The sequence below is a fragment of the Ambystoma mexicanum genome, chromosome 8, assembly GCF_040938575.1.
Source record: "Ambystoma mexicanum isolate Mex_15411 chromosome 8, UKY_AmexF1_1, whole genome shotgun sequence".
Lineage (NCBI taxonomy): Eukaryota > Metazoa > Chordata > Amphibia > Caudata > Ambystomatidae > Ambystoma > Ambystoma mexicanum.
Genome location: NC_090929.1, coordinates 433,830,555 through 433,857,235, shown reverse-complemented (window position 1 = coordinate 433,857,235; position 26,681 = coordinate 433,830,555). Strand labels below are relative to the sequence as shown.

The window sequence follows — 26,681 nt, the reverse complement described above, 5'->3', positions numbered from 1 at the left end:
CATAAAGTACATGTGTCATTGCCCCTACAAGCCTCCTCCCATCTTGCTGGAAAAACAATGTTCTTTCTCTCTACCGTGGACTTAACACATTGATCTATACTTCCATAGGATGCTAGTGTCAACATTTGGGCCAGATTTAAGGCATGCCAGAATACTAGCTTTACACAAGCAGCATTTTTCATCATGCTACCCTTGGGAGGTTAGATCACCTAGCGTGGCCTTATTCGTTTTTCCTGGCTTAATAAAAAAGGTCTTTAGCGATTCAACCATATGGGCATATTCGCTCATTACCTCTACTGGTCCTACAATCGGATCACAAATTGTTGATATGTGCCCTGAGATTTGCATCATTTAAGAGTCGTGCTACCTCTACTGCTAATGGGTGTATTTAGTTTTTTCGGTTCTTCGGCCTTTAGCGGAGGTATTCCCCAGGCAGCATCCTGTTCTTCCCACATATTGTCTATCACTGTAAGTGGTTTGAATTGGAGTTTCAGGTCGTCGACCACTACTAATACTGGCTGGGAGCTCTTGGGGTGGTCACAACCCTCGATAATCTTTCATCCTTAACAGACTGTATTGGCGGGACCCCAAAGGTCTGTTATAGACATTAAACAACTGCACATTAAATCCCCCCTATAGTAGTAAATTCCATATGCTGCAAGTCCAGAGAGTTAGTAGGAATTTGGACAGCCTCCAGTTCAGTGACTGAATTCAGGTCAGAATTCCTCCACTCGGTTGGCCTCTTAGTCCCTTTGTCGCTGGAATCATGTAAGCTAGATAGCCTTGTTGGTCAAGGTTCCGAAGCCCATGTCTCTTGGAGGCAAATCATCTGAAAACCCTGGAGGAAGGATCTGCATTGTATTTCGCTACCCTTGCAAGTTTCCATGAGAGGCATTTAATGCCTCGATGGGCGGCACACTCTGGTGTGCTTCCAAGTGGTTGAAGTCCATCCACGTCATTCAGACTAGGATCTGCCTAATAGAGATGTTGGAGCCTTTCGGCAGGTATGTGTGATTCTATTGACAGCAGGCCATCAGCCAGGAGTTCATTTCTTAATATTAGACATATAAAGTCAGTGTCACATGCCAGCGTTGCCACCCTAGTGCATGCAAGAACGCCCTCTCTGATGAGTGAAACGCAGTCCCTAGTGCTTCTGATCCAGTGAGTTACTTCATTTGTTAGCGAGTCATTGTTCTCATACTGCCCCTTGGGTAGTCGAGGCACGTTATGCAAGTAAACATTGACCATGACTGTGATTAGCGAGCATATATCTGGAATGCATGTGTTCATGTTCGGTCTCTGGATTCTCGGGCCCTTTATATCGCTTATAAACAGCATTTTGATATGTATTATAGGGTGCGTTATTTGGTGTGTTGTAAGGTGCATTAAGGTATTGGGGCCTCCTGCATGGATTTGCTTGGGTGAATTTGTCGATGGTTGCTGATATTGCATATCCCTTGGTCATCCTGCACCTGTGCTTTAGACAGGGGACACTTGCTAACTTCTGTGGCTCCCCCTTTCTTTCTTGCACCCTGCAGCACCGGGTTCGCTGGCACCATGGGCCCTTTCATAGAAATTCACTAGGGCCCTTGGTGCCTGGGCCAAGACAAGCTTTACCTGTTCACACCCTTGTTATTTTGGGTAAAAGAGCATGTCCCCCTGCAGTGGATCCCGGGCATATGCTTGCTTGATATACACTTCGACAAGTCAGGCAATAGATATCCTTGGGTTGCTGGATATAGTGAGTGAGTCCCCCTGGGCAGCAGGGTCGTTAAACAAAATGTCTATTTTCTGCCATGATTTCCATCAGTGACTTGATCTTCCCCAATTCTTCGAGTACAGCCAACTGCATTTGTCCCTCTGGACAGTGCTCACCAGCTGCAATGGAGATTGACACTTCCTTTGCCTTGATCTTATTCATAGGTCTCTGATGGGACTGCCATAGGTGCATATCTGTTGGATGTCTCTAGATCGTAAACAAAAGTTACCTCCTCTGCCATCTCTTCTTCTGGTACCCTGCTACCACCTAGTTTAACACTGGCAGGTTTGGGTGCTGTTGTACCCTCGTCGGGTGCCAAGTCGGATTTTCTTTTTCTCAACTTTTTGCTGAGTTCATCAGGATCGGGTCTTGTGCAGGGGCTTGCATGCGGTATGGCGCATCTGCTGCATACTCGCTTGGTCCATTTTAGGTCTGTGTGTTCCATACTTGATTTCCCAGTCAATAAGCAATTGGAACGATCAGGTGGGCTTTCTACTTCTGTTTCTGCTTCTTTTACTAGAAAACCTTCATTTGTTGGTTTTTGTGGCTTTTGGGACTCAGTCAGCACCACTGCGCGCCTTCCTGGAATCCCAGACATTGCAGGATGACCTTGCCCACCCAAAGGGATTGAATAACTCTTGCCCCGTTTGTTTGGACCCTTGGTGCACTTCAAAGTCAGCAAGAGAGTCAGGCAGAGCCCTGGCCTTGCCCGCTGCCCATTGGCAAGCGTTATTCTTAGTACCCAGACTATGTACTGTGTTCACCTCTTGGTCAATGCAGTACAGTGCTGCAGAACTGGCTATAAAGTTTGCGGGTGCCCCACCTGGCACTACCTTTCTCTCGGGACCCACTTCCTTTAAAATAGATGGGTTAAAGTCATTATTTTCACTGATGAGGAAATTTACTTCAGCAATGGGTTTGAACAATTGTTACGTTTTTTCCGGCCATCTACGGGCCAGAGTCTTATCTGCTTGCTCCCTGTCAGCCGTTGGCGCTTGTGCTGCTGTACTAGAGATTGGTCAGACCGAACAAGGCCCCTGGCACCAGAGCTCCAGACCTTTTTATAGGCTGAATTGATTGTGCTGCTTTGCACCTGCCATGCCTCACCTGCTACTTGCTGGTAGCAGAAACGCCAGAGTTTACTAGGACACCCCTCTGCTGCAGCTCTTGGGTCAACAGGCTTATGCTTGCACACCGCCTGTCGGCTGGCCACAGAGGCATTTACATCCAGCAGAGGAGGAAATAATGCAGGAATAAAATAATAAGCAAGCCCCCTCAAGACCCCTTCAGGTCCTGCTTGCATGAGCTTGTGTGCGGGCCTGTAATGATCATTTTCCAAGAGCTTCCTCAAAGGGTCTGCAGTCTACAGAAAACAAAATCCAGGACAGGCGGGCAACCAAGGCTTAACAGCCTCTTTGACTCGCTCGCAGGATCCCCACTCCCTCACTCGGCCCCTCTTATCATTAGATGAATGCTTCCAGCAAGCACTAGACATGCAATGATCTCAGTGTTTTTGAAGAAAGGAAAAGATGAAATACTAGCTTCAAATTACAGACCTATAAGTCTAATTAATGTTGATAACATTTTGGCTAAGTTACTTGCGTTACAACTTGAAACTCTATTGCCGAAGTTAATCAACCGGGACCAATCAGGATTTGTGAAAGAAAGGACTTGCAGCAATATTAGGAAACTATTGCGCACCATTACTGTGGCAACAGATTTGTCGGAAGATTCGGTGATCCTATCTTTAGACGCCGAAAAGTCCTTCCGTATCAATTGGCAATTTATGTTCACGGTCCTGGGGAGAATGGGGTTTGGATGTCAATTTACATCTTGGATAAAACTTCTTTATTGTAACCCAACTGCAGACGTTAACACCAAAGGGCAAAGATCAGGAATGTTTGACTTAAAACGTGGTACTAGACAAGGGTGACCATTTTCCTTGTTATTATTCGTTACGGGATGGAGACTCTAGCTATTGCACTGAGAGTAGACAATGGTTTACAGGGCATAAATTGTTGGGGTCTTCAACAAAAAGTGTGGTTATATGCTGATGACTTGTTGTTAGTTCTGAAGAACCTTAATCATTCACTACCCGTACTTATGGATATACTGACTGCCTTTAACCGATACTCTGGGTATAAAATAAATTGGGCAAAATCAGAGGTCTTTCCATTGGTGCCTATATGTGACAAACACTTTATCACACAATTGGGCTTTACATGGTGTGCTGAAAAATTGCTATATTTGGGAGTATGGATTTTGCCAAATATGGGTGATTTTCATTAAAGTGAATATGAATATGGTTTGTACTTCGTTCAAAATGGACTTGGAGAGATGGAAATTGGGGAAAGGTTAATGCGTTCAAAATGGTCTCGAAAGAATAAACTATGTGCTAAGTGATCCCTCTGGACGTTGATAAGAAGTACTGGCTAGAGTTTTATAGACTCATTCAAAACTACTTATGGGATCAGAAACCGGCTAGATTGAAACTAAGCAAAATGCAATTGGCCGTAGCTAAGAGAGGATTGAGGGTGCCAAATTTTAGAGCATATCATTTGGCTTTTATGTCACACATTCTAGTTGATTTCATAAATCTGGATTCTGATGAATGGGTGCGTGCTGAAACCAGCCACAATGGTCCACTAACACCAAGGGTTTTACTAACGACTGTGTCTAGACCATGTGATATAAAGGATCCACTGACTAAGACTTTACGGAATTCTTGGAAAAAATTGAATGACTATTTGGGATTTAATGCATTGAAAGACCCTGGAGCGTCAGTCTGGCTGAACCCGAGTATTAAGTTTGAGGGTAAGGATTTGTTTTGGTCTGAGTGGTTCCTATCTGGTGTGCAGTGGATAGTAGATCTTTTCATAAATGGGAAATGGATGACTGCGAAGAAATTACAATCAACCTTCAATATTTCGAATTTCTATATGGCAGATTATCGAAAAATCAAGAAGGCAATTGGTGAAGTTAATCTGGACTTTAAACTGAACGTTGACATTTTTAAACAAACGAAAAAAGTGGGTGAGTGTGGCTTGGTTAGTCGTATATATGGTCTGATTGTAGCCAAATATAAAAGATTCATTGCGAGAGAAATGGAGTCGTAGGATCGGGAGCGACATTACTGAAGATCATTGGTCACGTATGTGTGTGAATGTGAAACTATGTTCGTTGGGTTTGACCGAAAGTGTCCATCAAATTAAGATCATGAACAGGGTTTACTGGACACCAGAGAGGTTGGAGAAAAGAGGATTGAGTGACAACTCGGAGTGCTGGGCTTGTGTGCATGTTAGAACATATGTTTTGGGATTGTACAAGGGTGAAGGGTTTCTGGTGTGAGTTTGATAAGAGCTGTGAAAAGGTTCTCAATGAAAAGCTTACTCTAGACTTTAAAACAATAATTCTGGGGAGTGATGACTTGTTGGAAGATCTAACTATATGTAAAAAAAATAAATGTATTTTTAGAAGTGCAATGGTGGGGAAAAAAGCTAATACTAAGAGGATGGAAGTCGGTTGAACCGGTGACTATTGAAATGTGGTTTACAGAAATGGAAAGAGTGCTTTATCGGAAGGATAAGAAGATGGTTGTATTTGAGAAGATATGGGGTAATTTCTGACACTGTACTAACTCAAATGTATATGATGTGAATCAGCGGGTGGGGGATGGGGAGTTAATGTATATATGTTGAGGTTCTCAATTGTATATGTTGATGTGATTGTATTATTGATGTTTTTTTTCTTCAATATTATTACTGTAAACTAAAATAAAGTTTTTAAAAAAACAACAAAAAAACATTAGGCACTATCTGCGTTCGTCGATGGAGGACAGAAGAGTCCAGCTGAGCGATTAATGGCCTGGCGGAGGGGCGCCAAGAGCAGAGCAGAGTAGAGTAGAGTTCAGTGCAGAGTACCAGGCCGGAAGGAGGAGGCTAGAGGAGAGGACCTAGCAACGTGTCCCATGTCAAGCCGCACAACATCTACTCTGTGGCTGCCTCCGCACTGCAGGAAGAGTGCTTAATAACTCGCACCGTATGGAGGAAATTGCAGAAGTGATTGGGCATCCGTAATTAGAGCAAATCATTTGTGGACCAATTCCCAACAAGTTCACTTCCTAAAGCATGTTGCAGAAGGGGATGTTAATGGTGCAGGAAGATGTCACTCAATATGTCTTTCATTTTCTTTCTCTACAAAGGTCTGCACGTTTGGTCTCTTCTGCATACATTTTTATTTTTAAGATACAAATCTTACCAATTGCACAGTAAAACAAACATGACTTGTATTATGTGTGTTTGATAGCAGATTCGTCTTTGAAAACCCTCATTTATGGGAACTAGAAATACTTACGATGTGCCAGTGTTGTAATACGATGGTGCAGAAAGGCAAGTGCTCAATGCTATCTATGGGCCTAGTAAAGTTTGACGATGTAGGAGAAAACAAGTCATTTTCTTTATTTTTTTTACCACTTTTTGGTAGTAAAGGAATCGCTGCCGCTAAACTATAGGTTTGACCTCTTTCGGTTCAATTTCCGCAGGCAGGTATTCCGCCAAGTCCGCATGGAGCCCTCTGGGCTTAAAAATGGAGATCAACCGCTCTACCACCACTTTTAATCCCTTGGTAAAACCACGAGACCAAGTGGCGGAAAGCGGGTTTGGCAATACTTTGGCTGATTTACAGAATAATTAACACCCAAAGTCGTAATGAGGCTGTATATCTCATCTCCTGGTCACATCTTGGCTTGTCCAAGTTACCCGTATATCTTTCAGAGGTCAGTAAACTGATTATTGACCGAGCTAATAATACTTAGTGCTTAGAAGTTAAAAGAATCCTGCATGAAGTGCTACATAATCATTTAAAATGCCTATCTGGATTACCACTACAGGGACACGTTTTGCTGAGTTTCTATTTTATTTGCAAATGCACCCATTTCATTGTTTTGTAGGAGCGCCTGCAGTGGCTGTAGAGTAAGGTTTTGAGTTTAACTTGGTTCTTGAAGATTTTAAATTGGCTGTAACCCCTGTGATTGGTGACCTGACGATCACTCATCCTTGAGCAGTGGCTTTGTTGCTGTCACCACTTATAGTACATTTATCGCATTGACTCCAAGTTCAGGTTTTATTGAAGTTTAACTAGACTGGCAACCAGAACAGAACCAAACTTGAAAATGAATAGGGCATGTAACGAACAAGCCAGGCTTAAATCGAGTCATTACATCTTGGAAAGACCTTCTCTCACACATTAATGTGTATGACCACACCACATTGATGGATCTGAACACAACATGAACTCTGAATAATACTTTTGTACAATTTCAGTGAAGGAGCAGAATTTGTTTGTTAAAAGGATACTTCCCAATTGTAAGTTTTCATTGCTGCTGTGATCCTAGGAAAACAAATATGCATGCATTATGTTAATCTCCATCAGGATTTACAGATCCAAGTTGAACAGAGAACCATTCCAAATCTCACTGTGTGCAGTTTGACAGAAGCTCCTTCAGGGACTGCAATTTCATCCATGCAGATAAAGATGAAAAAGATGTGCTCTGGTTTCTGTCAAGTCACCTGCCCTTTGCAGTGAACTCTGCTCTAAAGTGGTGCGTAAATGGTACACACAAGAAGGTAAAAGATGTCGTATTTACAACATTTTAATGCGTAAGGCCTCCATGACACTTATGTGGAGGCCTGATTACAACATTAAATAAGGAAATGTTTGCACCCAGCTGTTAAGAACATATTGTATCTTTTTTGATAAGTACAATGTTTTACGGGTCTGAAGTAAGTACACGTTTAGAATATTCAAAGTCTGTGATATCCTCATGTAGGTTCAGCGTTTGGGGATGCCAAGTAGAACTAGAAACCTCACGGGATCAAATTAGGACATTAGAGGTGGTCTTGATGGGAGAGACCGAGCAGTTTCCAATTAGCTGAGCATGATATTGGCCATGGTGCTATGATACCTGCAGCATTAAAGATGGGTTAAAAGTTAAACATGGGGCTGAATCCCACAGTTGGCTACACACCACCTTTGCTGGTGCCAAAAGTACTCTGTCTCCAAGCTGGTCGACTGAGGAGGTGCTGATCTGGGAAGTGACTGTGTTTACATGTACAGTTCAGACTGCCAGGAGATGCAGTTCTGGTAACCGATGCATTCCTCAATGACGTTTTTATGGTTCTGGGTTGATGCCTTGTTTTGGTAGCTACTGGCCCACGATTCTGACTGTTACTGCTGCTCTGTGTGTTCACTGGTCCAGCCTTTTCATCTCATGGTCCACACAAGGTCAAAAAGCTATTTGTCTTCTGGGAACAGGGGATATAGGCTCGTGACCTGACTACCTGCTGGCTCAGGGTAAGGAAATGTCAAATTACTGTCTCTTTGGTAGAGGGTCTAGTATACTCGGACAGTGGCAGGACTTGCTCTCAAACTTGCTTTGGCAAGAAAGGCCACATTGCTTCCAAAATTATCTTCATCAGATCAGCGTTGTCCTCTCGGTTCCAGGGGAGATGATTGTCTCCACACTTGGCTGCTCTGCCAGGTAAGAATGTAGACCTCAGGTTAAATAGAAAATGTGGGTGCTGAATGTACACTCTACATTCAATCACATGGGTTTATCCTTTCGAACCTTTGGAGGTGGCCCAAACACTGAGGGCCTGCTATATTTAGCCTTTCCATTGGTTTCTTCCCAGGCTTACATTATATGGATACCAGCCATATCTGCATATGCAATCTCACTTTCAAGAGCAAGGGAGGCCATGACCATGTACAGCCACATTTGTTTCCTCCTTTTCCTTTTTAAAAACATTTTGCTGCTTAACTAGGTGCTGGATTTTTAAACTAGCTCTTTTTAGGGTATTGCTTGGCTGCAGCAGGTTGTACCCCATCATAACCACAAATCAGTAAAACTGTCACTAACCAGTGGAGCCGCCTCTGCTACACATGCCAGTTTATTTGCACAAGGAAGAGGGTGGCTCTGGGACAGCCTAATACTGAGCGACTTCTGGTCTCTCCTGGGGCATCTCCATCTCGACTGAGGGCTTAGATCAGGACTCCTTCAAGAAATGTTAAACTAGTCCGGGGGTGGCTGGAGGGAGAACATGTTTTTGGATCCTCCTGTCGGTGTTGGACTTTCAGTCTCATTGCTCCTTCCCAACTTTCTGGAGCTTGCCTGCACTGCATATAGGCCCAGAACGAATTTTGAAATATGCTGCTGCCTCTGTCTTAGAATGGGGCTACATGCACTGCCTCCCCTCACCTGCAGTCCTGAATCGGCAACCCCAATACATAGAGTAACTGCCATATCGTGTTCATTTTTCTATCTATAGGCAGATCAGGAGTGTATTTCCTGGCTGTTTACACTTTTTGTCCATACAGTGTTTGCCACCTCCCTTTTTGTCTCTAGCCTAGGTGGTGTTTTCATTACATCAGTTTACCAAATTAATATTTGTATATATGAACTTTTATTTAATTATCCACTTCCCTTTGCCCATGCCGTATAAAGCTGGTTTCCGGAGTTTTTTAGTTATGGTAGGCCTTTCTCCTCTGCTGACCTGCACTGAGCCAGTGTGACTACCTTTTGAGTAATTGCACCTTTTTGATGCGGGTTAGCACTGATGTCTGAGGGTGTGCCTTCAGTTGATGTTCAGGAATGGATTAGTACTGCGGGCAACTGTCTGCTTCATGGAGGGTCTCAAGCTAACGGATATACAAAAAAAGGTTTTAGTCTCTGGCATTGTACCCCAGCAAAGAGTGCCTTTCAGTGCTCAAAGCAGAGCATGAATTAAACGTTATTGAATCGCAATTTGTGATGGTTTGCAAATTACTCTTACACTTGTTGAGCACTGTGGGGGATTGAAATCCCCACTTAAAAGAAAATTGAGCTTTTGTCTTCTCAACTTCCATTTTGTATCTTTCTTCCTTAATGCACAAAAACCTTGGACTGCTAGCGCAGGCGATTCAAAAAAGAATGGTACTATTCAAAATATCTGTTTATATACCACCAAATTCTACTGAAAGTACTAGAACATATAATGACTAAAAACATCTTCACGTATGACCTAGATAAAATCAATTCACAATCCAAGCCGTATATAGGACCATATTGCCAGGTGTGACAGTAAATTGTTCCTGTGCTGATGTAGTTTAGTTTCTTTATTTGTATAGCGCTCCCACCTCAAATCGTGAACCTATTAACTCAAAATATGCAAATAAAACAACCAGTGTGAGATCTATCTGGTGCGATTTTACATACCCAGCATGTTTCGTTCCTTTACATAAGATTGAATCTGTTTGACTTCATCGGGGTTTTTAAATCCTTTCAGTTGTCTACGGTGGGTAAGCCGGCAAACATGTTTGCCAGGTTTGTGCAGCTTAAGAGCCTTACTCTACAACCCTCTTTATTAGGGTTGAAAGTCTTTACCTGCACCTTAGTTGGTTTCCGTTCCCTGTTATTAAATGTCTTCTTCTTGATTCAGGACGACCGCTTTAATTAGGTAATCGAAGCTTAATATGCGGGCGGCGTGTGGATTGCTGTAGAGTGTTTGCTTAGGAGGCACTGAGTGACATTGTTTCTGTTTCATATACCTCTGCTGCTACTCTTATTCGCGTGGGTACGTTGGTTGCGTCTACTTCGCTGCCAGTCTCCGGGTGCTGAGGATCATTCGTCGGGCCGCATCTTTTTGGTGCTGGCCCACCCTGTTAAAAAATCCAGTTTAAACTATGCTTATTAACACAGATCACCTCAGAGTCCTCGACTCACTTGAGTTATTTTCGGAAACATGTTGGAGCTCACTTATCAGTATGCATTTCAACTTCGGTCCTATCGTGTGATAAATTCCACAGTACGATATGCAAATGCTGCACAAGTTGGGTATAGTGAATGCATAAACTTCATTATTAACAGTGAACATGTTGCATGATTAGTTTGCTCGCTAGGTAGGGCTTTACATTACGCTTTTGAAAATGAACAATTAAAGTACTACACACGGGGATTCACTTTTGGCTACTTAGTTGGATGACATGGCAGACTTAGGAGGACGTTGGTTCTGTGCAGTGTTATGTAGCAATACTTTAGCACATCCAATGCCATGTCTCTCCCTTGCTGTGACCTATAATTGTAAGGTTGTAGATTAATTCAAATGTCTATTTTGTTCGTAAACTTGCATGGTAACCCACTATTTTCTTTTTGTGAACGCTTACCCATGCTGCAACCTGCCACAGCCTTGTTTACCCAATTCCAACTGTGCCCGTTCTGGCCTGTTTGTGACGCTCATTTTCATTGTGAGCCAAGATTGCCATCTTTGACCGTGCTTCAATTACATCTATATTAATATAAGGTCTGTATGAACTGTATTTCAGACACAAGCTGTGAAGTACCTCTAAATCGGCTTTTGTGGCAAATTTCGGCACATCCACTTGACTCTCTAGTCCATCTTTTGTCACAGACCATCTTTGTGTAAGGGCTTTAGGAGGTGGTGACCCAGGTATTTTTCTCCTCTCCAGTTTCCTTGCATAATGGCCAAAGTGAGCTAGCCTTGCAGTGTATATTCGCGTTTCAAGCATGTTAGCTGTTTGGTGCAGAAGTGATTGCAACCTTTCAAAAGGACCACTCTCTCCCAGCTGAATGCACCAGTCTATGTCTAGTCCCTGACCTGTGACTAACCCTATTTCACATTTACCAAGCCCCATGTTTATTGTTATTTTGCATTTATATAGCGCCTTATATACCATTGGTATGGTCTGAAGGCGCTGGTAGGTTGAACGCCCTTGGGAACCGAAGTTCAGGTCAGTAGAAAGAGTAGAGGGAGTCCAAAAGTGCGTGTGCGCACCAGGTATGTGTGCAGCTGGTGCGGAAATCGAGTGGTAGCTGCTTCTTAGCTGTAGGTGTGGTGGTTGAGCGGTCAGGAGTATGTGTTCGCTCTGGTCGGTTTTACCCAGAACGAGCGTGGCTGCGTTAGGCCTGAGGAGAACGCCTGGCTGGGGGGTGTGAAACCAGCAATGATTACTTAGTGATGTGGAGTAAGCGGGAGAATGTAGATATGAGAACAGTTATACCGAATGGTGTCATAGTATCTCTGTGTTCTAGATGAGTGGTGGTGTAAGGGGGAGAGTAAGCATGGGGTGTGGTATGATGTATGTTTTCAAGTGTTTCCTTCATTCCAAAGCATATTAAGTATCGTCCGTTCCTCATACTCGTCCGCTCCACACATTCGTCCAGTCATTATCATCGTCTAGTTCACACCCTTGTCCAGTCCGCACACTTGTCCGGTCCGCACGCTTTCTTTCTTTGCTGCGATTGGTGTGAGAGAGGGTAGGTGGGTCAGGGGGGGGGGGAAGGTGGCAGGGGTATGATGGCAAGGCGGGGGGTGGGAGATTGCAGGGTGGGGTGTGGTAGTGGGGGGAGCGGGCATGGGCAGTGCTGGCGGGTCGGCAGGGGGTTCAGGAGATGAGTGGTCTTGGGTTTCTGATGGGCACTGGTGGAGTTGGTGCGCTCATGATTGGTGTGAGCTTTGGGTTGATTTGGGAGGGTTTTCTGATTGTAGTTCTAGGGTCGGTGACTCACACTTATAGGTACACTTCTGGGCTCAACTAGTCAAGGACTAATTGGTGCTTCTAAGCAATTGGGTATACTTCTAAGTGCAACTTGGTACGGTTCTAAATGCAATTGGGTACACTTTCTTAATGCAGTTGGGTATACTACTGAGTTGAGCAACTTTTCAGAGAGGCTAATGGGCGCAACTTCAAATGTAGTTGGGTGTACTTCTAAATGCAGGTGGGAACAGTCCTAAATTCAACTTTCTCAGAGAGGCTATTGGGTGCAATTTCTAAATGCAATTGGGTACACTTCTAAATGTTGGTGGGAACAATTCTAAATTCAACTTTCTCAGAGAGGGTGCAGGGTACAATTCTAGATGCAGGTAGGAACAGTTCTTAATTCAACTTTCTCAGAGAGGCTAATTGGGTGCAGCTTCTAATTAAGATTGGGTATAATTCTAATGCACTGATACACTTCTAATTGCAAGAGGGAGCAATTCTAATGCAACTTTCTCAGAGAGGGTGCGGGGTACAGTTCCAGTTGCGAGTGGGAACAGTTCTTAATTAAACTTTCTCAGAGAGGCTATTGGGTGTAACTTCTAAATAAAATTGGGTATACTTCTAATGCAGGTGGGAACAATTCTAAAATCAACTTTCACAGAGAGGCTATTGGGTGCAAACTTTCAGGTGCAACTGGGTACACTTCTAAATGCAGGTGGGAACAATTCTGATGCAAGTGGGAACCAATCTAAATTCAACTTTCACAGAGAGGCTAATTGGGCGCAGCTTCTAAATGCAATTGGGTACAATTCTAAAGCAGGTGGGGACAATTCTGAATTCAGCTTTCACAGAGAGGCTGTTGGGTGTAGCTTCTAAATGCAATTGGGTACACTTCTAAAATGCCGTTGGGTACACTTCTACATGCAAGAGGGAACAATTTTAATTCAACTTTCTCAGAGAGGCTATCCGGCGCAACTTCCAACTGCAGTTGGGTACACTTCTAAATGGAGGTGGGAACAATTCTAATGCAGGTGGGGACACTTCTAAATGCAACTTCACAGAGAGGCTATTGGGTACATTTCTAAATTCACAGAGAGGCTGTAGGGCGCACTTTCTAAATGCAACTTTCACATGCTAACATTCACAATTCCAACTACGAGTGGACATGCTAGTATTATGGCACTCTGTTATTGGTAGGTAAGATAGAGTGGCGGGGGTTTTCTGGAGTAGAGTGATTGCTCTACTCCCCACCCATGCCACACTCACGGTTTATGTTGGCATTTGTTGGCTTCCTTGGCGTCCCTTGCGGACACCTGCTGACACGTCCTGGAGCCGCCTCTGTAGGAGCCGCTCTTTGCCTTGGGGCCCATCGCCACAGGGGCTGCCGGGCAGAGGGCTGCCCTGGGAAAGTCAGGGATAAAGGGGAGGTGGACGAATCGGGGCCAGGGGAGGACAAAGGGGGCGGTACTAAGGGAGGAAAGCTGCCGTGCAGAAGGGAGGCAGCAAGGGTCTCCTAGCCCCAAATTGGTGGCATGGGGGGGCAGGGGCAACACAAGCACACACGCTTACCTGGGCCAGGATGGAAATGGCCGGGAAGGAGCGGAGAGAGGGGGACGCAAAGAGGTTACAGGGGCCTGGGGGCAAAGAAAATACTTTGTGGGGGGGCATCTGAGGTCGGCTTGCCCTGCGTAGCACTCACCTGCTTCCTGATGGTAAAGGAAGCAGGGAGGCTACCGCGGGTCGCTAGACCCGAGGCCAAGTTAGCCAATGGGGAACGGGGGGCGGGATGGGAGGCGGGAGCAGGGTGATCCAGGAAGGAGCGGGGAGAGGGGGACGCAAAGAGGGTACAGGGGCCTGGGGGCACAGAAAATACTTTGTGGGGGGGCATCTGGGGTCGGCTTGCCCTGCGTAGCACTCACCTGCTTCCTGATGGTAAAGGAAGCAGGGAGGCTACCGCGGGTCGCTAGACCCGAGACCACAGGCCAAGTTAGCCAATGGGGAACGGGGGGCGGGATGGGAGGCGGGAGCAGGGTGATCCAGGAAGGAGCGGGGAGAGGGGGACGCAAAGAGGGTACAGGGGCCTGGGGGCAGAGAAAATACTTTGTGGGGGGCATTTGGGGTCGGCTTGCCCTGCGTAGCACTCACCTGCTTCCTGATGGTAAAGGAAGCAGGGAGGCTACAGCGGGTCGCTAGACCCGAGACCTCGGGCCAAGTTAGCCAATGGGGAGCGGGGGGCGGGATGGGAGGCGGGAGCAGGGTGATCCAGGAAGGAGCGGGGAGAGGGGGACGCAAAGAGGGTACAGGGGCCTGGGGGCACAGAAAATACTTTGTGGGGGGGCATCTGGGGTCGGCTTGCCCTGCGTAGCACTCACCTGCTTCCTGATGGTAAAGGAAGCAGGGAGGCTACCGCGGGTCGCTAGACCCGAGACCACGGGCCAAGTTAGCCAATGGGGAACGGGGGGGCGGGATGGGAGGCGGGAGCAGGGTGATCCAGGAAGGAGCGGGGAGAGGGGGACGCAAAGAGGGTACAGGGGCCTGGGGGCACAGTCATGTTTACATGACTGTGCCACTATTAGAGTGGCAACGCACTAACTTTTACTCTAGTACTGAGAATGTTGAAAGACACCATCTCTTTACCCTGCTGTGGCTGTACCCTGACTTTAGGGCTTTACCCTGACTTTATATTGGTATCTGTAGCATTGTATCCATTGATTATAGGAGCTACTAGGCACTCTTGGGTATTTTAGCTATTGTGTTTTTACTGCGTGTGGGAACGTCGGTTTCAAAATTTGACATTTTATTTTAGCGCATATTTTAGAAATTCTGAGCGGGTCTGTAGTATTTCTAACCTTGTATTCTGCCTGCCTGCAATAGCAATGTACTGCTTGTCCTGGGCTCATCTACGTCCCATTAAAGTGCTGTGTTTATTCTCCAGAGCCTGAACTACAGATCCCGGCAGTTCTGTAGTTCTCAACCCGTATCTAGTCACTAATCTGTTGCCACGATTGGCTCACGATTACACGCCTAGTCATTGGGGGACCGGTCCGGCCTGAAGTCGGTGAGCGCCCGTGAGCAAGTATATATTAAGGTCGGTGGGTACACTTGGTGCAGGCCTACTTGGAGTACCTAGTTTAAGATTTTTTTTTTGTTGGTATTATGCCAGCTTCCACATTGTTTCTCTTAACCGCTACCAAAGTAGTTTTGGGCCGTGTACTGGAAAAGGAGGGCAATGTTCCTATTTTAGAGGACATTGTTCAGTGGTAATGTAAAGACGGACCAATAATGGCCAAAAATCGGACAACCTACCCAAATAATGAGGGAAGACCTCTCCACCTAGTCCTTCTTAATACTAGGTCCCTGGTTAAACACACTGTTAATGTGCATGATTACATCATCGAAAATAATGTGGACATAATGTGTCTTACAGAGACCTGGTTTAGGAACTCACATGGCCCTGTAATAGAGCAGGTGACTCTGCCAGGATATACTTTTTTTGGCAAAAACATAGTTACCGAGTCAGGAGGTGGGGATAGCCATTATTTGTAAAGAGAATCTGGGTATGTATGAGGTTAAAGGGGACTGTGAAGGATGTGACTTATTGCTTACTAAAATCATCTCAAATCACAATAGTAGTATCAATTTGATTCTACTTTATAGACCTCCAGGGGAAATGCCCATATTTAACGAGGACATTATCCATCTGTTGTCCCCTGCACAGAAAACAAATGGTGCCATAATTCTTCTGGGTGCTTTGAATTTGTGGAAGTGGGACCCCAGAGATAAGAGAGCTCTTGATCTGGAGCAACTATTAAATAACATGAATATTGCGGTTCATAATTCCAATCCATCTCATATAAAGGGTAATACTTGTGATTGGCTCGCCAGTGAGAATACAATCTCAGCAGAGGTAACTACTACTTCATGTGTGTGGTCTGACCATTCTTTTATCATTGGTTGGGTACAACTTCCAGAACCCTGTTATAGATATGAGGTGCATCGAAAAGTTTCCGGGAGAAATTATCGAAATATTAAATCCATTGATTTGGCTGGGTGCTTCAATAATCTGATGTCTCATACCACTAATTAAGATTCCCCTGATGTTCTAGCAAAAAGTTTTAGTATGCACCTTGGATTACTGTTTGATAGGATTGCCCCCATTAAAGTTAGTGTTAGATCTTCACAACAAAAAGTGGTTTGCTCTAGAACCTACTCGGCTCAAACAAAAAAAAAAGGCTGAAGGATGAACTCTAAAAGAATAAAGAGGAATGGAAATGCAGGGAGACAGAATATAGGTGCAAGATATTAGAAGCTAAAAATAATTATTATAATGAGCAAATAAATAGGGTTGATAATGAAACTAAGGAACTTTTTTAAATTGGTTAGTATTTGGGGAAAGCCTAATGCCCTGAATCAAAGCATTAAAGCAGACCGAGATGACTGTGTCCGGGTCCAAAAGGCTTTTGCAGACAAAATTGCAATTGCCCAGGCTAGAATTGGTGAGGATCTGAACAAGTTGATGCAAATAGGTCCAATTCTACTAAAAGGAAGGAGCAAAATGCGATGGACCATGTTCTGGGTAGTATTGACCCTCTTCCCCCAGTTCCACTTCTCAGTTGTTAAGCAGACCTAGAAGCCGTGGGATATGTTGAGGGGTCATGCATCCCAATAGTTGTTCTGGAGACCTGTTACCTTCAAAGGCTATTCTCGAACACTATATCTTTGTTGCATTCTTACGAAGGTTTATAAATGCCTCCTTTTCTCACTGATATGTCCCTACAACCATTAAGGATGTTGTGGTTACTCCCCTGCTAAAGAAGCCAGGGTTAGACCAGAAGGATTCTTCCAATTTGAGTAGGGGTGTACCGAAAAGTATATTTTGTATTAGGCCGATTACCAAATAGTTCGTGAAATATTCGTCCGAAGCCGAATATGAAGCCAAATAGTTTTATTTAATAAATCAGGTTCCAAACTTAGAAAAAACACTTTAAAACAAACATGAAGGAACTAGTTTAGATATATTCCCATCTTGCATTTATTTCTCTTCATTTTAATCAAGATATCCTTATTTAAAGCATACAAGCTTGGCTAGTGAAGAGCAGATTAACAAGAAAACAGGAACCCAATGTATTTAACGATGTTGTGTATGCAAATCCCGTGATGCACTAAGTGTGAGGCTTCACGTATGCAGATTTCCCAAGAAGCTAGTTTGCCCAAGAGGCTAATATAGTTTAGGAAATGTCAATCATATCTTGCACTGGCTGATCTGTATCTGACTTTCTTCCAGCCCTTCTGACCTAGAAGAGGCATCCCACCTGTTGGGATGTTTTCCATTTTCCAAATACCCATGTCCCCCAGATCAATTTTACTAGTAAAACAGCTCTCACTATGTGCTATGGTGTGTCCTCCCACCTATCTCTCCATGCCACCTCTCGCAGACTGGCCCCCAGGGTAATTGGATAGATTTGCCAACATGAAGTTCCTCTGAGACGCCTCTTAGACGGGGGTACATCACTCTGCCTGGCATAACTGACTACCTGAGGCTTACTGTTGGCCACTAACTGTTGTGAATTCTTAGTTTCTCCACAGATATTCCCATTAGAAAAAAGATAATACTTGCTTCTCAATCACTCCAGTACACACACATAATGCACTTTACTCTGACATTTTATCGGAATGCTGTCAAAATGTTAATTGGGTGCAGAGAGCCACTAACGGTAGCACTGCGCACTAGTGGGTCGCTTGCATGTAGTTTTACATGCTAACAAAATATGTTAAATGAGAGAGTAATAACAGGCATAGTCACCTTTAACTCTTTCATTTTTCTCTCCTTGTGAAACTTGTAAATGCTGCCCACAAATTACAATTACAGAAAGCATTCAGAATGGATTGCTATGGAATCAGCCTACTTTTGACATCCATTAGTAAAATTCCAGCATGAAAATACATGCTGGTTTTAAACCATATAGTATATGAAGGCAGGGAAGGAAAGCGCGACAGAAGAACAGTTACTTACCAACTGTAACGTTCATTCGACTGTATGTTCCTCCCACGTATACCTCATCTTGTGATAATTCGTTATCTCCAGTTTCGCTGCTTCGGAAAAAATAATTCTCGGCAGAGGGCGCTGTGCTCTAGGTCGTGGCATCGATTGTCCCTCGACGGACTCCGTACTCTGTCGACGTCACCGATGGTATAAATAGCTCGAGTGACGCCCGTTGCTTCAGTTCTGTTTTTTTTGATGAAATATATAGGAGGAACACCCAGGCGTGCCCCATGTCCGATACATTCTTTGTGAGAGGAAAGTGTAAGAAAACTTAAAACTGTACTGTGGGGTAGGATGGGAGGGTCAATGAGGAATACGTGGGAGGAACATCCAGTCGAAAGAACGTTACAGTTGGTAAGTAACTTGTTCTTCGAATGGATTGTGTCCTCCCACGTATTCCTCATCTTGTGATAGGCTCCCATAGCAGTAATTCTGGAGGCGGGAGTACTAATTTCAGTTTTCGTGGACAGAATGCAGAACTGCCTTGGCAAATAAACCCTCATTAGAGGAGGAAGTATCCAAACAATAATGTTTAACAAAAGTATACATTGTTTTCCAGGTTGCAGCTGCACAAATATCTGCTGCCGGGACTCCCCTCTTTAGAGCCGCAGAAGTAGCCATTCCCCTTGTAGAATGGGCGCGAAGCCCATCTGGTGGTTCTTTTCCCGCTAATCTGTAGCATTCAACTATGGCTAATGCGATCCAGCGGGAAATCGTCTGTTTTGTTACAGATAAGCCTAATTTATGACCAGTATAACCCACAAATAATTGGTCATCTTGTCTCAATTTAGCCATCCTTGAGATGTAAAAACTAAGAGCCCTCTTGGGATCTAGTCTGTGTAATCTCTCCTCTTCCTTGCCCAGATGAGGAGGAGGAGGATAAAAAGTTGTTAGTACTATTTTTTTGTGACAAATGGAAGTCCGAGACTACTTTTGGCAAGAACGAAGGTTTAACTTTATCCTTATAAAAAAATAGTATATGGTGGTTTGCATGAGAGAGCCTGAAGTTCGCTAACCCTGCGGGCTGATGATAGGGCCACAAGAAGGACAGTTTTTAGAGTTAAAAGCCTCAATGGACATGAATGCAGAGGCTCAAAAGGTATGCAAGTCAAGAATTTTAGTACTAAATTTAAATTCAAGTTGGTACATGAAAAGGTACTGGAGGGTATACATTAGTAAGCCCTTTTTAAGAATTGAATTATTAACGGTATTTTGAAATATGAAACCTCTTCCGAGGAGCGCTTGAAAATGAACAGCGCAGCAAGGTATACTTTGATTGTTCCTATCTGGAGCCCCAGATTAGCTAGATGTAGCAGAAAAGAAAGCACCATTGGGGTGCCACACTGAAAAGGGTCCACATCCTTGTCTTTGCACCAGTTACTAAACCTGTTCCAGCAACATCGGTACAAAGATTTTGTTGCTGGTCTTATTTCCATTACGTCATCCGGAAGATCCCAATCCTTGTATCTTAACCTCTCAGAAACCATGCGTGAAGGTTGAGTGTCTTGACCTCTGGATGGAGAACCCGACCTTCCTCTTGCGAGAGAAGATCCTCTCTTTGCGGAAGACGTATTGGAGGGCAGATGGACATGTCTAGAAGGTCCGGGTACCACGTTCTCCTGGCCCAATCTGGGGCAATTAGGATCATGGTTTTCCCGAACTTTCTCAACCTCCTGATTACTTGAGGAATCACGGGGACTGGGGGAAACGCGTACAGTAGTGGAAATTTCCACTCCACTACGAATGCGTCTCCCAGAGCTCCTCTTTGAGGAAATTCCCTTGAGCAGTACTGATCGCACTTCCGGTTGATCGCGGTGGAGAACAGATCCACTTGAGGGGTTCCCCAAAGGGCAAAGATCTCCAGAAGGACTTCCTGAGCTATCTCCCACTCGTGAGAGACTGTGCTCTGCCTGCTCAGAGCGTCAGCCACCGAGTTCTTCCCTCCGGCTAGGTGAATTGCCAATAGAGAGATTCCTTCTTGTATTGCCAGGAACCATAGCTGCATTGCCTCTCTGCACAGTGGTAGTGACCCCACTCCTCCTCTTTTGTTGAGGTAGTACATGGCCACCATGTTGTCCGTCATTATCAGGACATTCTTTCCCTGTACAGAGGGCAGAAAGGCCTTCAGAGCTAGTCTGGTTACCCTCAGCTCCAACAGGTTGATGTCTAGTTTGGACTCTGATGGAGACCAACGACCGCTGATTGTCAGATCGTTGGTGTGTGCTCCCCACCCCGTGAGTGAGGTGTCCGTCACTACTGTTACCTCCGGCCATGGCTGCCAAAAAGACTCTCCCTTGAGAATGTTGTCGTTGCAAGCCCACCATAGAAGATCCTGAGCAACTGCGCTCGGAACTTGCAGAAGATCCGACATATTCCCTGAGAACTGGGACCACTGAGTTCTGAGTGCCCATTGAAGGGATCTCATTCTCAACCTGGCCTCTGGTACTAGGAAAATGCAGGATGCCATGAGGCCGAGCAACCTGAGAAAATCTAAGGCCGGTAGACGTTGGGCATTCTGGAACTTCGTTACCATCTGCTGGATGTGGAGAGCTCTCACTTCGGGAGGCGAGGCTTTTCCCGAGGAAGTGTCCAAGACTGCTCCCATAAACAGGAGCTTCTGGGATGGTATCATGTGGGACTTCTTGAAATCGAGGGAGAAGCTCAATTTGTGGAGGAAGTGTCAGGTCATCGAAAGATGTTCCTGAGCTTGTTCTGGAGAACTTGCTCTGATGAACCACTCGTCCAGGTAGGGATATATGTGAATACCTCCTCCCCTGAGACTTGCTTCCACAACCGCCAACAGTTTGGTGAAAATCCTCGGGGCGGAGGTCAACCTGAATGGCAGAACTCGAAACTGATAATGGGAATTGCCAATCTCGAACCTCAGGTACTTTCTGTGCTTTGGATGGATTGGCACATGAAAGTAAGCATCCTGAAGGTCCAATGATGCCAACCAATCTTGGAGTTGGAGAGCCTGAATGATCTGAGAAAGAGTCACCATCTTGAACTTGTCCTTCCTGAGGAACTTGTTCAAGTTTCTCAAGTCCAAGATGGGTCACAGTCCTCCGTCCTTTTTTGGGATGAGAAAATATGGGGAGTACCAACCCCTGTTCCTCTCTGCTACAGGTACCAGTTCTATGGCACCTTTCTCTAGCAGGATTAAAATTTCCTGCAACAGGAGCGGATCTGGAATTTTGGCAGAGTTGGCTCCCGGTGGATGATTGAGGCCTTTTTAGAAAGGGGAGACAGTAACCTTGGGCTACTGTTTCCAGTGCCCAAGCATCTGAGGTAATGCCCCGCCATTCCTTCAGATGTTGAGAGATCCTGCCTCCCACTGGTGTTTTGTGTAACAAGGTCTCAGAGGGATTTGGAGGTGGCTGCAGGAGTGGTTGAAGGTACAGATGCCGCTGCTGAGGCTGACTTTGCACCTCTTCCTCGTGCTCCACGAGGGAAGTTTCTTTTGCCCCCTTGAGAAGCCTGTCCTCTTCCAAAAGAGGAGTAGTATCGAAAAGAACGACCCCTCCAGGAAGATGAGCCGGAATAGGGTTTTAGAGGCTGGCGCAAAGAGGCGCTAAGTGATTTAGCTGCCGCTTTCGCCGTCTGAAGTTTTTCTAGGCTTTCATCAGCCTTTCTGCCAAAGAGCCTCGAGCCATCAAAGGGCATGTTGAGGAGTCTAGCTTGCACGTCTGGTGCAAACCTCAACCACGCAAATCTGCGTAGCACAACGCTTGCAGCCATGGATCTGCTGATAATATTAGCAGTATCTAGTCCAGACTGGAGACATTCCCCCATTGCCTCCTTCCCGTCTTTGACTATATTCAGGAAGCCTTCCCTTTCCTCGCCTTCCGGAATATGATCAGCCGCCGCCGAAATACAGTCCCACAGGGTATGGGTAAACCTGGCTAGGGTACAGGTGACATTTGCCGACTTAAGTGCCATACTGCCTGACGTGAAAGCTTTACGTGCCCAGGCATCAATTTTTTTATCTTCTCTATCTGGAGGGATAGTTGGATACGCAGTTTGTTTTGAAGTAGATGCTGCCTGAATGACTAAACTCTCTGGAGTCGGATGTTTATTCAAATATTCAGGATCCGTTCCAGCTGGTCTATATTTTCTTGGAAAAGTGCTATCTGCAGCAGCAATAGTCTCTGGTTTCTCCCAGTTTTTCTCCACAGTCCTTTGAAGGGCCCTGTGGAAAGGGAGAACAGGATCTTTCTGAGGTCCCTTGATGATTATATCCGTCATGTCGTCTTGTTCAAAAATGGGTGAAGTATTACCCCAACCCATATATTCAACTACCCTGGTCATAAGACCCCTGTACCCAGCATCTGCATGCTCTGCAGGATCAGGTTTGGCCAACTCTAATTCTGGGGATGTGTCAACTCCACTGGCAGAATGTAGAGTATCACTCGGGTCTCACATTCTAGATTCCTGGTCAATAAGTTCCTCAGGAACTTGTCTTGTACCATAAGTAACTCCCAAAGGAGTAACCTCGTCGTCTTGTGAAGCAGACTCTTCATAAATTTCTGACATAGATTTGAAAAAGCCTGACCTGGGCAAAGGAGTGAATCTCCTTTCTTCCTCTTCCATCTGCTTCGAAGGAATTGGCAAATCCTTCGACGTTGTCGAAGGGGTCTTCGACGTTGTCGAAGGGGTCTTCGAAGTCTTCGAAGATGAATTTGATAATGGCGTCGAGGATGTTTTTGGCTTTGGAGTCGAAATTATCGACGCCGAGGGTTTCTTGTATGGCACTGGAGAAGTGCTCGACTCTCGAAGAATCTTCGACGGTTTTACGTCGACTCGAGTTTTTTTGGATTCCTCAACGCTACCGGGGCTTTGCCATGGTAGCCTTGGACTTCCCTTTGTCGTCCAATGGAGCGACTTTAGGGGTATGGCTTTTTCGAGGGTCTTTCGAGGGGGTCGGGGCCGTGTTCTCGAAAACCTCCATCTTTTTGCGGAATTCTTCCCACGTACTGGGAGAATCCGATTTAGTCGGACAACGAATTTCTTCAGGCGACTCTGAAGAAGATGATGATGATGATGAGGGAGATCTATGTCTCCTCTTCATTTTTTTTCTCCATGATGACGAAGAGTGTCTCGATCTACTCCTAGATCAAGATCTCTTTGAGTGCCTATGGCGATCCAATTCCTTAGAATCAGTCGCTTTCTTGTGTTTTTTTTTGATGTAACCTTTTTTGAGGCCTCCCTCCCCACCGACAGTTTACCTCTCCTCTCACGAAGAGCTTTCTCGGTCATTGATTGGCAGGACTCGCAGTCGTCTGTTCGGTGACTGGAACCGAGACACCAGAGACAAATCCGGTGGGGATCAGTGATCGACATCTTAGACCCACAATCTGCACACTTCTTGAACCCAGCCCTGGGTGTCGAAGGCGTTGAAGATGGCGACATTTTCTTCACAGAAAATAGAAGTGCGCCGTTCTCGATAGAGAAGCGATCGGAAAAACGGAACTGAAGCAACGGGCGCGGCTCGAGCTATTTATACCATCGGTGACGTCGAGGGACAATCGACCCCGCGACCTCGAGCACAGCGCCCTCTGGCGAGAATTTTTTTTTGCGAAGCTGGAGATAACGAATTATCACAAGATGAGGAATACGCGGGAGGACACAATCCATTCGAAATGTTGTTTCTGCTTCGTGCCCCTTCTGTGCCTTCAAATAAAATAAAAAAGCTCCAAAGTGTAAACGTGTAGCATAAATGGTTTACGCTTTTCTATTAAGCTTCACTTTTGTACTTTTCAGTATTACAAAATAAATTTGCATCATTGCTTCCATTTTTATTTTGTAATCTTCACTATATTTCTGTCTGTCAGATGTTAAATTGCATTCAAATGAGAAGACAAGGTATTCGGTGCCGAATACCCAAAAACGATTCGGCCAGAGTCGAATAACTATTTCAGCCGGCATTTGGCCGAATACTTACTCTAAGCCGATTTTCGGTACACCCCTAAATTTGAGACCAGTAACTATCACCCCTTTTTTGCTTAAGATCATTGATAAGGTGGCTACAGTGCAAACACAAGCACACGTGGAAGCTTCTAGTCTCTTACATAAGAAACAGTCCGGCTTTTGTGTGCTCACGGGACCGAGTGCCTTACTAGATCTCCAAACACACATCCTATCAGCCTTGGAAAAAAGTGGATTGGGGCTGCTGATATTGCTTGATTTATCAGCAGCCTTCGATCTCTTGGACCATAAAAATGTGTAGAGTAGGTTGCCCGTTATTGGGGGCTTTTCAAAAGAAGCAGAAGTTGGATGGAATCATTTATGGCGGGCAAGTCCAGGATTAATTGGGGGAGATGCTTCATCAAACGCTGACCTCATTGTCTGCGGCGTCCCACAGGGGGCATGCCTATTCCCCTCTTTTTAACATCTATATTTAACCATGATGTGAGGAGCTGGAGAGACTTGGGGTGTTTTTGACTAATTATGCAGATGACTAGATTATATAGAGGATCAAGGGATGTTAAAATGTCCAGTGTCTGGGAAGCTTTGAAATGCTTTGTCCGTGGAGTGTTAATATAAAAAACCAGCAGGCAAAAAAAACGGAGAGCTCAAGAGATGCAGAGGTTAACAGAGGAAGCTACGCGATTAGACAATCAATTTGTTGCCACGAGAAGTGAAGACACAAATTGAATTGACAAAAGCCAAATATGAATTGAATAAACTCATCTCCTCGCAAATAGATTATGCAATTTTCAGACAGAAAATTAACTATTTTGAAAATGAAGAAAAGGCGGGAAAGTTGTTGGCGCACAGATTAAAGGTGGCCGATAGTAACCGCTTCATTAGTGCAATTGAATGTCAAAATAACGTCATTGAAACTCAACAAAAAGGATCAACAAATTATTTTGTGTCTTTTATGGAAAACTATATGAATCTGAGCTGACATGTGAAGTGGCGGAGATTGATGAATATCTTAATTCATGTGAGGTGTCTTGTTTGTCAGAAGAACAAGCAGCTAGTCTTGATGGACAATTCACAATTGAGGATTTACAATCTGCTTTTTCAAAACTTATCATGGGTAAATCTCCTGGAACGGATGGCCTACCTGGCGAATTTTATAAAATTTTACCTGATTCATCTTTACAACTTTTATCTGATGTATACAAAAATGCTTTTGATACTGACCTGCTACCCGATTCAATGCCCCATGCATTAATAACTGTTCTGCCAAAAAAAGATAAATCCGCTACAAAATGTGAGAACTACAGACCGATAAGTCTGTAATTGTGACTGCAAAATTTTGGCAAAAATGTTGGTGGTACGATTGGAAAAAGTAATAACTCTTGTTCATAAAAATCAGGTTGGTTTTGTCACTGGAAGGGCTGTAGCGGATGACATGCGGCGCCTATTGTTGTCAATTGAAAAAGGACACACTCAGCCAGTAGCCAATGCAGTGATCTCGCTGGACGCTGAGAAGGCATTCGATCGAGTGGCGTGGACATTCTTATTTTCATGCCTGAATAGAATGAAATTTGGTCGGAACTTTCAACGATGGGTACATTTATTGTACAATGATCCGTCTACGAGTGTTCTCACAAATGGCCTCATCTCTGATAAGTTCACGCTTCACAGAGGTACAAGACCGGGCTGCCCGCTCCCACCTCTGTTGTTCATCTTGGCTATGTAACCACTAGCAATATGTTTGAGAGCAGATGTCCATCTACAACCAATAATGGGTGGCAATCGTAACAATTTGATCTGGTTGTACGCAGATGATCTACTGATTGCCCTTCAAGAGCCAGCTACCTGCATTCCTCACTTAATGAGTGATATTCAGCAGTTTTCAAGAGTCTCTGGTTATTAAATCAACTGGGGTAAATCTGAAATACTTCCCATCAACAATCTGTGTCAACAAGTTGCACAGTTTCAGTTCAGATGATGTGCGGATAAAATGAAATATCTGGGCATATGGATTAGTGCTGAGGTGATGAAATTACCAACGATAAACTCCTCCCCAAGCTAAAATCGGATCTGGAAAGATGGGGCCTCTTGAAACTGACTATGTGGGGGAAAATAAACTGTTTAAAGATGAATCTAGCACCTACCTCGGGTAAATTATGTTCGAAGGGATTGTGTCCTCAGACGTATTCCTTATCTTGATAGATCACTTCCAGCTTGCTGGCCTTGGACATTTTTTTCAGTAGAGGGCACTGCGCGTCGACGTCCCTCGAGTCGGTGTCCCTTGACAGCCTCCGTATCGGCGTCATCGTGCGTATAAATAGACTCGCACAGCGTCCGTTGTTCAGTTCCGTTTTTCTGCGCTTTGTGGGCCTCGGAATCGTGTTGCTCAGTTCTTTCTTCAAGTATTTCTTATTATTCCTC

General features: G+C 44.8%; 1 protein-coding gene across 1 annotated transcript in view; it reads left to right on the top strand.

Moving 5' to 3' along the window:
* CENPS (centromere protein S) overlaps window positions 1–26,681 on the top strand; it is a 263,548-nt gene that overhangs the window by 97,257 nt on the left and 139,610 nt on the right. The window lies entirely within an intron of this gene.